The sequence below is a fragment of the Vanessa cardui genome, chromosome 15 (assembly GCF_905220365.1).
Source record: "Vanessa cardui chromosome 15, ilVanCard2.1, whole genome shotgun sequence".
NCBI lineage: Eukaryota > Metazoa > Arthropoda > Insecta > Lepidoptera > Nymphalidae > Vanessa > Vanessa cardui.
The window spans coordinates 2,073,895-2,088,346 of NC_061137.1; the positions used below are offsets into that span (position 1 = coordinate 2,073,895).

A 14,452-nucleotide genomic window follows, 5' to 3' on the forward strand; every position below is an offset into this window, starting at 1 on the left:
GAAATAAATGTATTTAAAAAGAAACTTAAAGATGTACAGAGAAGTCAGAAGACTTAGAGTAATTAGGGGTTTTCATTTGTTCATGCGAAGTCACCGAAATGAGAAACTGTAATTACTAGAAACTGTACGGTTGGCAGTAAAAAAATATAAAGGTATATCGCGGCGTATAGAAGAGGAAATATTCTTGGACATTATTCAAGTAAAGTTTCTGATGCAATGAGATTGGATTCAAGTGATTTCAAGTGTCGCTTTTTTGGGTAATTTCAATGTAATTTCTATCACGTTTGAAAATATGAATAATTTTAATAAATCAATTAAAACTTACTGCACAGAGAATTTGTAATTAAATCAAAATTTTAATTTAAAAATAAATTTAGAGCATGTAATGTAATATTCTTTAATTTAATTAATATTTACGTCTAATGATATATTTATTTTCGTATATTATTTCGTAAAGTGAAAACAGTAAAAATTTAAAATTATATAACATTCGTATATACTTAGAAAAAAACTTATTTAAGTTGGTTTATTATTAGCGTAGCTTTATTAAAGGCGCGATTGAATTAGCTCCACGCTTTTTTAATATCTATTTAATCTTGTATTGAATAAAATTCCTTATTTGTTAATTTTCTTTTTTAATACTTTCGAATTATTATTGTTGATTATTTACTCGTACCAAGAAGGATTTATTAACTTCACAGATTTGGAAATATCCTTCAGTTCATACAATGACACACACTGATTCCTTCAAAGCGATCAACTGTGAAAGTACATGTTGTAAATAAATATACTCTCAGTGTACCCCATACCTAAAAATGCTTGAGCAAACTCATCGCGGCCTAACAAATGGGACCTTTAGTCGACGCGAGTGAAACACTCTCGGCAAATGAGACTTCTTTCATACTTCTCGGCTTATTTACGTACGTTACACGTTTATGTACAGCCGGCGAAATAGTTTTATCCTTATAAATTACTTCGATTGCTATAAATTACTCGGAAACATGAATTCGTTGTGCTTAACATTTACTGCTAAGCGTTCAAGGCAAAGTTAAAAAAAATATCCTTGCACGTGTAATGATCCTGGCTTTTTTATGGTATAGGTATAGGACGAGCATGTGAGTCGCCTGTTATGTCCCATGTATTTGTAGTTACACTGGGTCACTCACCCTTCAAACCTACAAAATACTAATTACTATTGTTTAGCAGTATTATATTGGATGAGTGTGTGATACCTTTCCTGATGGGCTAGCACAAAGCCCTACCACCAAGTTAATTTCATACCGAAGCACAGATATACACTTCATATCTAACCGTAGATTTATTTATAAGAGATATTTATGTAAACGGGTCTGCAAAGCATACTAAACGGATCTGTGAAATACAAGTTATGTGAAAGAAAAGATCTGGATCTACCAAATAAATTAAATGCAATATGAACAAGATTCTAATCATCATATATTGACTCGGCCATCGCATGAAAACACGTGTTAATTAAATTATTTAGTGCGATGACCAAGTCAATATAATGACCACGATCGTGGTCTTAGGGAGAGGACGTATTAAGACAGGAAGTCAAAGTAGAAGTAAGGAAGTCGCTTAAGTATTACATGGATAAGACTTGGTATTACACGGATCTCACAACTTTTTACCGCAGAACAACTGAGTTGCGAGATTTGGTTTTTTTGACAAGTATTGTTTTTGATGGGATCTCATTTCTTTTTGTATTTTGTAGACAGTTCTACTTTTTTTCCTTTCGGTACCTTCTACTTATATCCACCAGCAGCGAATTTTCTTAAAGCCCTCTCTCTGACTTATTAACTTTTCTTATTTTTGTAGGTAGCCTTCCGTTTTCTCTTTTCCGGTACTACTTCTTGAGCTTCAGCTACAGTTTTTCTAAGAGCCCACTCCCTGTCTCTCTGTGTTTTTCTGGGAGGCCTTGATGTTAAAATTTTTGACAAATCTGGACTGTAAATGCTTCTTAGTCTGTTGTATTCACAAATTGAGGATTCCTGCGCTTTAACACTTCCAAAGTCGATATTAATTAGATGTAAACCGCCCAGACTTGTAACTCTCGAAAGTGCCACGTAAGCTTGACCGGATGTAAATACTGCAGAACCGATATCCATATTTTATGTAATTATTACACTAAAATATTAATATATATATATTATTATTAATAATATTAATTTTATTATTAAAAATAATAATATATAACATCCAAATATTTAATAATATTATAAAATAATAAATAAATACAGGAGAAGCGGTCTTTGGAAATGTAAAGAAACATGGTCATAGTTTAGTCTGGTCTTGTAATGATATGTGTGCACTAGTTGAGAACGTAATTACACAATTAACAAACATTTTCGAAAGCTTATTAATATAATAAATTTATTATATTGTTATTATAATAATATAATAAATAATCTTCCTTTGCATTTGTAATTTTTTTTTTAATTTTATCAATTTGTTAATTATTTTAGTTTTTCCTTGGTTCATACACCAAACACTACTTATATTCTAAATTTGAAGCTTCTAGGTCTGCTAGAAGTGCCTTAGAATTTTGATGATCGGTGAGTCAGTCAGTGAGTGAGTGACAAAATTAAGAAACTTTGACCCGTTATAATTCTTAAACTACTGGTTCAAATTGAATGAAATTTGAAATATACCGTGTCATTACAATGCCTGCATGGTTACTGAAAATTCAGTCTTCTAGTTTTATCCACAACGAAGTTACAGGGGGTCGAAAATGGCCTGAATTGCTTCGAGAAAAGGATGGTACGGCCGTGCCGCTTTTTTGCTCGACTTGGTGGGGGCACTGCCGTGCCCCCAGATGTAGCTATGACAGGTATAGTAATGTCTATCAATGCTGATCTAGATAACTCAGTCATTAAGGTTATTTTACTTCGCTACTGCATGTTTGTAATTAGTTAAATAATTTGTTGTCGGCCGAAGCTTCACTCGATCAGCGTTTATTGATTTATCGTTTCCATCCTAGATGTTTAAGCTTGTTTTTTTTTAAAATAAAATTGTTTAACAGTCGTTTGGTTTGGATGAAAAGGGAACAGATCAATAATGATGAAAACATTAATCTGGCACTTTCGTGTTGTATATTTTAGCGAGAATTTCTCAATTTTAAATTTTATTTATATCTAATTGTATGCACAAATATTATGTTTATTACATTATTTAATTTTAACGTATTTTTATATTATGTTTATATACTTTGTACACCCTTAGCTCATTCTATATCTGTTTGATTTCACAACTGTAAGGCATCGCTGTTTTAACGATAAGACTGTCTCTTGTGCGTATTTCTTAAAAATGACTAAAATATGTGTTTACTAGTACAATAAACTATGCATTGATTTGATCATTAAGCAGAGTTACTTTCAGTACAGTGGTTAGAACGCGTGCATCTTAACCGATGATTGCGGGAACAAATCCAGGCAAGCACCACTATATATCTTTTTGGCTTTTAATGTAACATTAATGTAATGCCCAGCGAAGCGGGCGGGTAAAGCAGGTATATATATATATATATATGTGTGTGTGTTTAATTTGTGTTTATAATTCATCTCGTGCTCGGCGGTGAAGGAAGACATCGTGATGAAACCTGTATGTGTCTATTTTCATCGAAATTCTGCCACATGTGCATTCCGCATTCACCAACCCGCATTGGAACTGCCTGGTGGAATATGTTCCAAACCCTCTCCTTAATGGAAGAGGAGACCAGCAGTGGGAAATTGACAGGCTGTTACTTATTTCCGTAATAACAGTAGATCCATAAATCGGTCATAAATAGTCGAAGTGACAAACGATTAATATTATCATCACATAGTATACAGAGCAAATTGCAGATATATCTCATTATATAGTACGTTTTAGTTCTTTTAATTAAAACGTCAGCCTAAATGCCCTAGTCTCATTAGTGTTACGACCAAAATGTGTCAAGATAAGACTAGATGTGACGTGTCTGTGGTTTTAGCTTTGAATTTACTAACTTTTGGTAGCGATTGTACGACTGAGTTGGAACAAATCTTCGGTTTTTGTAGCTGTGACGTTGATAAGTTTCTGTTTACAGGAAAAAGTATTCTCTTGGCTGAAGTTCGTTCGTGTATTATATTCTTGTATGCACTTTAACAATTTTTAAATGTCAAAAAGATTACTTAATCAAGTAATAGATTCATATAAATCTAAAATAAGTTTCTAAGTGATTACCGCGGAGGTCAGAATAGATAGATAAGCATTTGAGATTTTTATTATTTTATAAATAATTTGAATGTCACCATAAATAAATATTCAAACGAAGTACACATTTTTTAGTATCGTAGCTTCTAATTATTTTAAATTAATGTTTTGTATTTAATCCAATATTTTATTCATTAGGAGTGCATTTAAGCTTGACAACCACCGATTTCATTTAATATCCATATTATTATTATTAAACGTCACTTATAATATATTGTCGTGTACTAATTAGACGAATAAGCGATACAGTGTATAAAATCGTAAAATAAATTCTTACTCATAATAACCAGTAGTATATTAACTTATTCGTGAATACATTCTATTTTTAACTTCCGAAGCAATGGTCAATACATTTTATTAATTGGCCAGTTGTTCTAATACTAAGTTAAACAAGAGTCTGACCTATTGTTAGGATAAGGTCCACACTGTTAAACTGTGGATATGACTCTGCTATGCTTAATCTATAATTCAATAGAGGTTGATGGATTTCCAGTGAAATTCCAAAAATCATTAAATAATATTTCTTACAGTTCTAACATCTACTGGTAGTGGTTTGTCATGTGGCGCATTAGAAGGTCTTCCTATGAATATGAATATATATACTGATGCTTGTCAGCACATAAACTTACTATACTTGGTTAAGAGTCAGCTCCAATTAGTTGACAGTTACTTCTCCTTTCGAATGAAAGTAAAAAAAAATAACTCAATTTGAACTGGCAACATTGTTTCATACCAAATGTTTCTCTAACACCAGAATAATCCTTAGTCTCTCGTACTCTGTTTTTATCCGAACCAGGAACATTAAGTCTTGTTAATTTAATCCACCAAATAATTCATTACATTCCTTATACATTACCACTAAAGCATAACCCACTTGCAGTCATTTACAACGCTTAACAAGGCCGCATCTTAATGAATGACCTAAATAACACCTTCAGAGCTGGACCGAAGCCAGCCCGCACTGCCTGAATAACGCCTGACGAATGCTTGTACGGAACCACTACTTCGGAGTTTGAATGTAAAGATGACACTGAAACGTGAGATTAAATCTACTTATATGTATTAAACCATATAAAGAGAAGCACGTATCCTTTAGAAATATGTGTTAATTTGTAAAATTCTGTAATCAATAATAATTGACAGGTTTTGTAACAACAGAATAGTGTTATAGATTATACCTAAAGTCAAATTTGAACTGTCAGTTTCGGAAGCTACACTTAAAATAAGATTCAGATCATTAGTTTTTTTAATTTGAACGTTCAATGATCGTTTGTTACTTTATCGGCTTCTATCAGCCAATGGTTATTCAGTTTTGGTCAAATTTGTTCTTCTTTATTTGATCAACATTTAAGGGACTGGAGTTTAGTTAAAAATTTAACGATAAGAAATATTTATATTTACATCGGTGGGCAATATTTTATCACTTATTTCTATGCAGATACATTCATCGTGGATAAGGATTCCATATTGAAACTTATAGCAATGAACCTAACTTATGATCTTATGTCATGGCTTTACTGCGCATTTAGTAAAGTTAATAATCTAGATTAATCCGGATTACTGGATTAATTAAACATAAAAGCTATATAATCTTTCCGTCAAATTTTGGTGATCTATAGTGTTTGATTGACGTCCTATTGGACTATATAGGTGGGAATTGTCAATACACGTAATTATATTTGTGTATTCTAAATTGTTTGTTCACAAATATGTGATTAGGAAAGCTATCCTAATGATGCATTTGAGAATTATTATCAGCATCATATCTTAATTACTAGATATTTCACAAGATGAATGAAGCTAATTAGCAAAATCATATTACAGCGCACAGCATTGTAATTAGCTCTTTGAATGAATATGCATAATTGCAAGATGCGATATTTTGAATATTCGAATTAATATTTTTAATTAGAAAAAGTTCATTACTTATTTACCTATAATGTCTAATCAAATCAAATCAAACCAAAATAAACTTTATTCAAGTAGGCTTTTACAAGCATTTTTGAATCGTCATTTTACAATTAAGTGAAGCTACCACCGGTTCGGAAAGTAGATTCTACCGAGAAGAACCGGCAAGAAATTCAGTAGTTACTCTTTTTCAACATTTAACAAATACAAAGTCATGTTAGTTAAATACAATTATTTAAATTAATATAATTAATATTAATATTATACTATTTGCGTAAATCGTTTTTTTTTTTTGTTTTAAATTACATTATTGTGGTACCGTCGTTACTTCTGATTTTCTTAAATTGGTGTCACGAAACTTGTAAAAACCTATTTGGGATATACAAATATTCTGTCTGCAGCTAAGCAGTCTGGTGCAACGAGCTACAAACTTCCTGATTTACAGGAGTGGGGGACATTTGCTTAGAATTGGAACATTTACAGGCTGTTACCGCATTGTATTTGGTTTGCTATCTACCAGACGCTATCTTTAGAGGAATCTGAAGAATTCCAAACTATCTTAATATTTGGAAGAACTATTAATTGAATTTCGAAATGATATTTATCATTTTTACAAATATTTAAAAATATCTCTACAGCCATGTAAAGTTATAGTTGCTGCAATAACTTTATTAGCAACAATGCAGAGTTAGGTCCACTCGCGTTAATTCGCTAAACCGACTAATCTCATATTTTGCATACGACTAAAACTTGTGAAATAGCAGTTGTTAATTTTGTTTAAATTAGATTAGATACCGATATTGTGATAACATAAGTCTAAATAAAAATTGGATTGCGAAAACCTCATACAAAGGATACTGTTTCAAATAATTCATGATTGATATTAGACTTATGTTTACAATTAATCATGAGTTTGCTAGTTAGGGAAAACATGCATATTTAGGATATTTTAGAGCGTATATATCTATAGACTTATTTAGGAATCTTGTTGCCGAGCATGACGTTAATCATGCTCCGTTACTAAATGCTGTTGGTTGGAGAAGGTCTGATTTTACAAGAGCTCTTTTGCGAGGGGTACCTCCGCTGAAGGAAACAGGGGACAAGGTTGCAAAAGAATACGGTCATTCTCTTCCCTTGCATTTAAGCGTCGTCTCGTCGTTAAAGCGTCATGGGCAAGAGGGTTGGATGAGAGTTCTCTATAGTCCGGGAATTCCCTAGATTGAAATGAGAAAGATTAGGTGAATACTTACCTTTGCGCTCAGAGTCGGTTAGTATCAAATATTTTACAAGAACACGAAGACAAAACGCGTAGTTATTCTAGCGATACATAAACAAAGTTACGTAGCAGGTATCGGTCGGAATCAGAATGTCTTACTTGGTTGTGGGGTCACCCACTCATCCTATTATGTATTTTACTGCCAAACAGCAATTTGCTAATTTTGTGTTCCAATTTGAAGAAAAATGGCAATTTATATTAGGTTGGTAACAATTTCATTATATTTCTTCCCGAATTAACATCTATAGACAGTTTACATGTGACTATTATTGCTCAGTCTACCTACATAAATGTCACCAGAACAACTGTAGTTAATTTTTACTTTTTTATATTTATCAAATCTTGCTGCATCGCCTGTTTTGATACCGCTATGTATATGAAATCAACATTTATCTCAGATTCACTGCATTCAGAATTTATGATTTGAATGGAACATTAATTATTCTAAAGCGGATAGCTGAAGTACACGAGAGCTAAGGCAAATATCGGGAGACTAATGGTTTGCATGATCCAGCTTTCCTGTCCCTCATAAACAATAAACGTTCGTTCTTGTATTCATATCCATATTTTAGTGCTGCAAAAATCAACAATGTCTTTTCTTGATTTTGGATAACAATGTATCATTTGATGATTGCATTTAGAATAAATTATCTTTAAATACAATTTCTAATCTTAGAACTTAATTTGTAGATTATTCCTCAAAAGATGGCTTCATTATAATTTGTATCTATTTTGAGCTAACATTGTTTAAAATAAATAATAAAATTATAGGAAATAACCGTGACCATTAAACAAATAATACACGTACAACTATTTAATAAACCCTTTTTAGATAAATTCAAACAAACATAAAGAGAACATTTTGCATAATTTCGCCATTAAGCCAGCCGTATAGAACGCATGGGGCCGTTTGTTTTCACGTAATTTCCGTTTTGGATGTAAAGAGCAAATATATGAATATTAGGGAAAAATCATAGAGTTTAGTTTCGATTTTTCAATTTCAATTCAGTGCCTTGATATGATTTGTTTATTCTTGTAATTTTTAAGGCCATGTTTTCAATTATGTGAGTGTACATTTTAAATGATTCATCGTGAATTAACTGCTTAAATTTGTTATGTTGCAACCTGGTATAGATACATTATGTTGAGGTGTATATGTATGAACTGTTATTCGTTACTTCTGCTTAAGTTTAGAAACTACCTTAAACAAGAACAAAAGTCAACTAGACCGGATAGGGTTCAGATGCAGGATCAAAGATTTTGTATGATTTTTGAGGAGGAGTGTACACATTTCCTTTCTGGGCTAAGGTCTCTTCTCCCTTTGAAGAGACGGTTAGGAGCATATTGCACCATGCGCTTTAAGGCGGGTTAGTGGATCATATGACACGATACGATGTTTTTCTTTCACCGCCGAACACGAGATGAATTACAAACACAAGTAATCATCGATTATGATATACGTGTTCTTACTACTAGGTCTACATCTCGGCCTAATGGTTTAATCCAGGTATTTTGAAAAATATGTAGGTACATACCTAATTTACTAACTCAATAAAATAATTTTCTAATTGAAGCATAGTGCATGCTTAAAACTTATTAAACTTACTTTAACTACAACAATTATTCACTGTTATCCTCAAAAATGCATTATCATACCACTTAAATTTCGACTATAATTCAATGCCCGTAATTTCCTTCACGTCATTTCCACGCCAATACCCGGCATCTAATCATGTCGACGAGTCGACGGACGATGTCCATCCCTTTCATATATTTTACGATGGAACGAGAGCACCGTATTCAATCGCTTCCGTCTTGATCTGCAGTGATCAGACGATGGCTTCTGTGTTTGACATTTGCGGTTGAAACTAAATTGACGGTGAATTTTAATAATGTTGTTTATAACTACAATAAGACAAATAAAATATATACTAATTTGATATTTTTAAAGAAGGATATTGTACTTATTATCTATTTTTGCTTAAACCAAATCAAATATAAATATACTTTATTCAATTAGGCTTTTACAAACACGTTTGAATCGTCGTTTAAATTCTATATTAATTGAAGCTACCACCATAATGTAGTACCGAGAAGAACCGGCAAGAAATTCAGTAGTTACTCTTTTTCATCATTTAAAAATACAGTCATGTTGCTTCTAAAAATTCGGTATCTCCATTATTTTCTACATAATATTTATCTTTTAATATTAATTTGAAATTTTTCAGTCAAATAATTCTCATCAAAGATTTAAAAAAATATAATTTTGTAAAATTCGTTGACTGTAATTTAATGGAAATATTTACTAGCAAAATCCTCCAAAATATTTGAATATTATGCTTTTTTTGGATCATAAAACTCACAAAATCATTGTCGAGAAAAAATCTGGTCATTTTTATTATGGGACATTAAACTCGTTTTACATAAGAGCGTCACTCTGAAAGGCTACTAGAAAAGAAGGATGGAGCTCTTTAAAGCCCTCTTTTCAACAGAAAATTGTTTTCCGCTTTGGAGGTTTTAAACAGACCTCGAATTTAGAAGCGTTTACAAAGCCTGCTTTGTAATGTACACTAACTTTATACCTTGGAGCGTGACCAAGCCGCGCTAATATATTGGTATCACGTGAAATAAGGGTATATAATGCGACGGTTTTAATTAATTATTTAACATGTTTCCAGATAAACTGCCGTTCGAAAACACGTAAATTAAACTGAAAAGTTGTGTTCATTGTCGTTGATCAGAATTAAATTTTCAATTTTAAGTAAGTGATGAATCGGTTTTGTTACATATTAATTATACATGGATTTCTGCATTATTTTGATGAAAAGTTTTACTCAGTTTTAACAATGTAATTTTAATGTAATAAACTGTTTACTTATTTAATATACAAGGATAATGATACCGCAATGGTTTCGTGGCTAGGTATAATACCGCAGATCTAGTGTTCCTGGATTTCAACCCCAGTTCGTGTCAATAAAAAGTTATTGCTTTTTCCGTCAAAAAAATTGTCTTTCTTAAGATTAGCCACCGTGGTTGAAATCATTCATGATATATTCATCATCATTTTCTACTAGGAAAAGCTTATTGGATCAAATTCGTAGGTCTTTATTAGTGAAGATCACGAGTTCAAATTCAAAGCGTCATATAAAATCTGACATCGGTCAATCAGAACTAACACGCGCATATTCCAGCCCACATTGTGCATGGAGGATTGAAACTGTTATATTGAAATCGTGTAATAGAAAAGTGATGTTTCGCATAAAATACTACAGTTATGATAAAAAAATTTTACTTGGTGGTAGGGCATTGTGCAAGCCCGTCTGAATAGGTACGATACAAATAAGAGTACTCAGTAATGTTGTGTTCCGGTTTGAAGGGTGTGTGATCCAGTGTGACTACAGGCACAAGGGACATGACATCTTAGTTCCCTAGGTTGGTGGCACATTGACGATGTAAGGAATTGTAATGTTTCTTACAGCGTCATTGTCTATGGGTGATGGAGACCATTTACCATCAGGTGGCCCATATGCTCGTCCGCCAAAACTATATCATAAAAAAAATATCAATTAAATCACTACAAATTGAACTTGCGGTGAAGTTTCGGCGTTTCCTCTCATCTCAATATATAATATACAAAATATATATAGTACTAGTAGTCGCCCGAGGCTTCTCTCGCGTTTTAAATTGTTGTTAGGCAAAAAAGTAGCTCTTTTTCCTCTCTTTGATTTCAAGTTTGCTTCACACCAAATTTCATCAAATTCAGCGGGTTGGTAGTGAAAGACGGAAAGATAATGTTAATATAGATTCAGCTATTAGTACGTGTGTATGTAACTAAAGTCTTCGTAAACGATTGGATTGTTTTCACTGATTGTTTTGTGTGTATTTGATTGGTTTCCTGGATTCCGATTGAAACCAATAGGTGGAGCTGTGATCGGGAATGTCAATAATATTCTTATTTCACTAGCATGAGTAGTAGTATAATATGTTTTATATCCGGAATCGGTAAAGAGTTTTAATTTAATACGTTCTTGGAAATTTAATGAAACATATTCCGAACATGTGTTAAGTAGAAATTATAAGGTACATATAAATAACACATTATCTATCTACCCCCACTTTAAATCTCTAGTTATGTTATTTTCCGTTACCACCTATATATTATACTAACTTGGTTGTGCTTTGTGGCATGAAGGGTGACTGAGCCAGGCTTAGTTAGGGATGTAATATTTTAGTTCCCAAGGTTGTTGATATGAAGCGAAGTTAATGTTGTCCAATGTCTAGAGACAGTGGTGATCACTTACCACTAGGTGGCTCATTTGCCAGTTTAGCTGTCTATTTAACATAAAAAAACGTGTTTTTTTTTCAGAAATAAAGATTTCCGTATCACTAATAAAGTGTATATGTATATTACCCGTACGAACGAAGTCACGCGCAAAAAAAAAGCAAAACAATAAATAAATATAATTGATTATACGCTAAAAGCAACAAAAGTACCAGGCCATCATAAAATAGCAAGAGCTAAAGCTATTAAGTTATTATCCACTCAGTACTGAAAAGCCGTTTAAAATCACAAATGCACTACGATATACGGGCTGTATTCAATAAATTGCCATTGAATTTAGTAACATTTCCAAAGAATTTATTTCAACAAAATATACGAGACTATACTACCGAAATTATATTTAGTATAATATCTCGTAGAGTCGCGAATGTTGAGTTAATATAAAAAGTAAACAAGAAAACAGATCTTCAAATTTCATCGTATACTCCGAGAACTTTTCCACATCCAAATATTCGCTCCGACCTCACTTACAATGATGAAAATTCAACCTGTCACTCGTCGAGACGTTGATATATATGTACCTAACTATTTATACAAAAACCAAATGTAAAATAAAAGAAAATAAATTATACGAGAAATCTCTTAGTTGGTAGTGCGACAAAGCCACAAATTCAATACATTTCTTACATCATCTCTCAAAGGTATTGACTTATTTCATTATCTTTTTGCCCTTGTATTTTCTCTATGTTTTCATAGAACATGTTTATGATTCTAATCTATAAGTCCACGAACAATAAATGGTTACTATTTCTTTCATTGTTTTTCACATATGTATGAGAATACCTTACAACTCTGTCTTCGTAGTAAGTTTTCTGGGAAGAATATTACAATGTTTTTATTGTCAATAGTTAACGATCTTTATTCGAAATTAATTATAATAATATGTTCGAATATATTCGAATAGCAAATATGTAGACACAGCAAAACGGTGATAACAAACATCCTGGAACACGTATCGAACATTAATATCACGTTTAAATATTCAACACAAATTGATTCTTCCTATTATAAAAATTGGAGAGCCTGACGTATTGAATTTGAATCCATACTTTTATGAAATACAAACATTATTTAGACCATAAAAATAAAACCACAGTATTCAAAATCAGCCATTATGAAAAAAACAGAAGGTATAATTGTAGCATTAATTTTAGTAACCCGCCCCTACAGCACCATATCACAATAGTTTAGTCATGGATAATTAAATATACTTGGCGAAAAAACTTGTTTACCATTTTTCCCCGTCGTGCAGGATATTAAAACTTTTTTCTATTTTCACGAAGGGTAGCGAGGCAGGAAAGATATATGCCACTTTCATTCCGCCTCTTACCTGCGGATGACCACAAAAGGAAGAAAAAAACATTCCTTTTAAAACAACGTTATCCGAGTTTGACCGGTAAACTTCTAGGTCCTTTCGTACAGTACTGGTAAAAGTTTTAAATAAGATTGCCATTTTTTTCTTACTCTTCAAATAAATCTCCCTGGAGATGTAGAAGGTGAAACGTTTGGATTTTTGACCTGTTTCATGTCAATATGTGTAGTCGATTTGATTTCCACTAGTTAATTTCAGCTATAAACGAAAGATAAATGAGTTGTATTATTTTATAGTGTTTCAATTTACGACGTACGAGATCGAGTAGTGTGTACACCGTTTTTCATAGGTACGCTATTCCGAGGTCCCGGTTTCGTTTTCTGGCTGAGTCGATATAGAAATAGTTCATTAGTTTTCTGCGTTATCTTGTGTCTGGGTGTTTGTGGTAACGTCGTTACTTCTGATTTTCCATAACACAAGTGCTTTAGCTACTCACATTGGGATCAGAGTTGTGTATGTGATGTTGTCCAATATTTATTTATGATTATTTAATTAAACAATACCTAATTACACTACATAACATTTAAACAATATGATAGTTTTCGGTTGATATTAATATTAGTCATCTTCATTTAGTATTTTTTACCATAGTTCCTCTATCATAAAAGACACCCGATGGTAAGTGTTCAGCATCGCCTATAGACATCAACGCTATCAGAAATATCAACCTTTCCTGACATCGCTAATGCGCCACCAACCTAAAGAACTAAGATGTTATGTCCCTAACAAAAATAGAATACTCTTTCTACAAGTAGGCTCATAATAGAACTTTTGAATCGATATGATACAGTACTGAATTGTAAAAGCAAGTAGATTTATTTGATGGATGATACTAAAATAATATTTCTGTTTGCCGGTAGAATATTGGATGACTTGGTGTCAACTACCCAGACAGCTTTCACAAAGACCACCAAGTAAGTAGAGATATATTATTTATTGTCATATTTAATGATTAAATTAGAAAATATGGACGAAGATTTTTATAAAGGACTATAAATCTTTAGTCTACCAAAAAGTTCTTAAGACCAACTTCAAATCACTCCTGATCTTCCCTACAGTCGTTTGATATATGGTTGTTCTAATTCAGCTTCTTTGGACATAAGCCAAACCATCCCTGACAATACTGAAGTACAGACAGCATGAAAACTAATATTAATACTTCATACTAAGTTATAAGTTTTTGCTTTAAGACTATTCACAATCAAATCAATAAGATTTGATGATTGTTTTTTTTTTTTAAATGAAACTGTCTTTAATTTTGGGAAAATAAATTAACCTGATATACTATATTGGATTTCAATTA

At 32.2% G+C, this 14,452-nt stretch overlaps 1 long non-coding RNA gene across 1 annotated transcript in view; it reads left to right on the forward strand.

Moving 5' to 3' along the window:
- The window catches only part of LOC124535775, an 89,894-nt gene extending 75,831 nt beyond the window's left edge, over positions 1 to 14,063 (forward strand). The window contains exon 3 of the long non-coding RNA XR_006966831.1: positions 14,010 to 14,063. This is a non-coding gene — a long non-coding RNA (uncharacterized LOC124535775). The remainder of the gene's footprint in view (positions 1 to 14,009) is intronic.
- Positions 14,064 to 14,452: the final 389 nt, after the last annotated feature.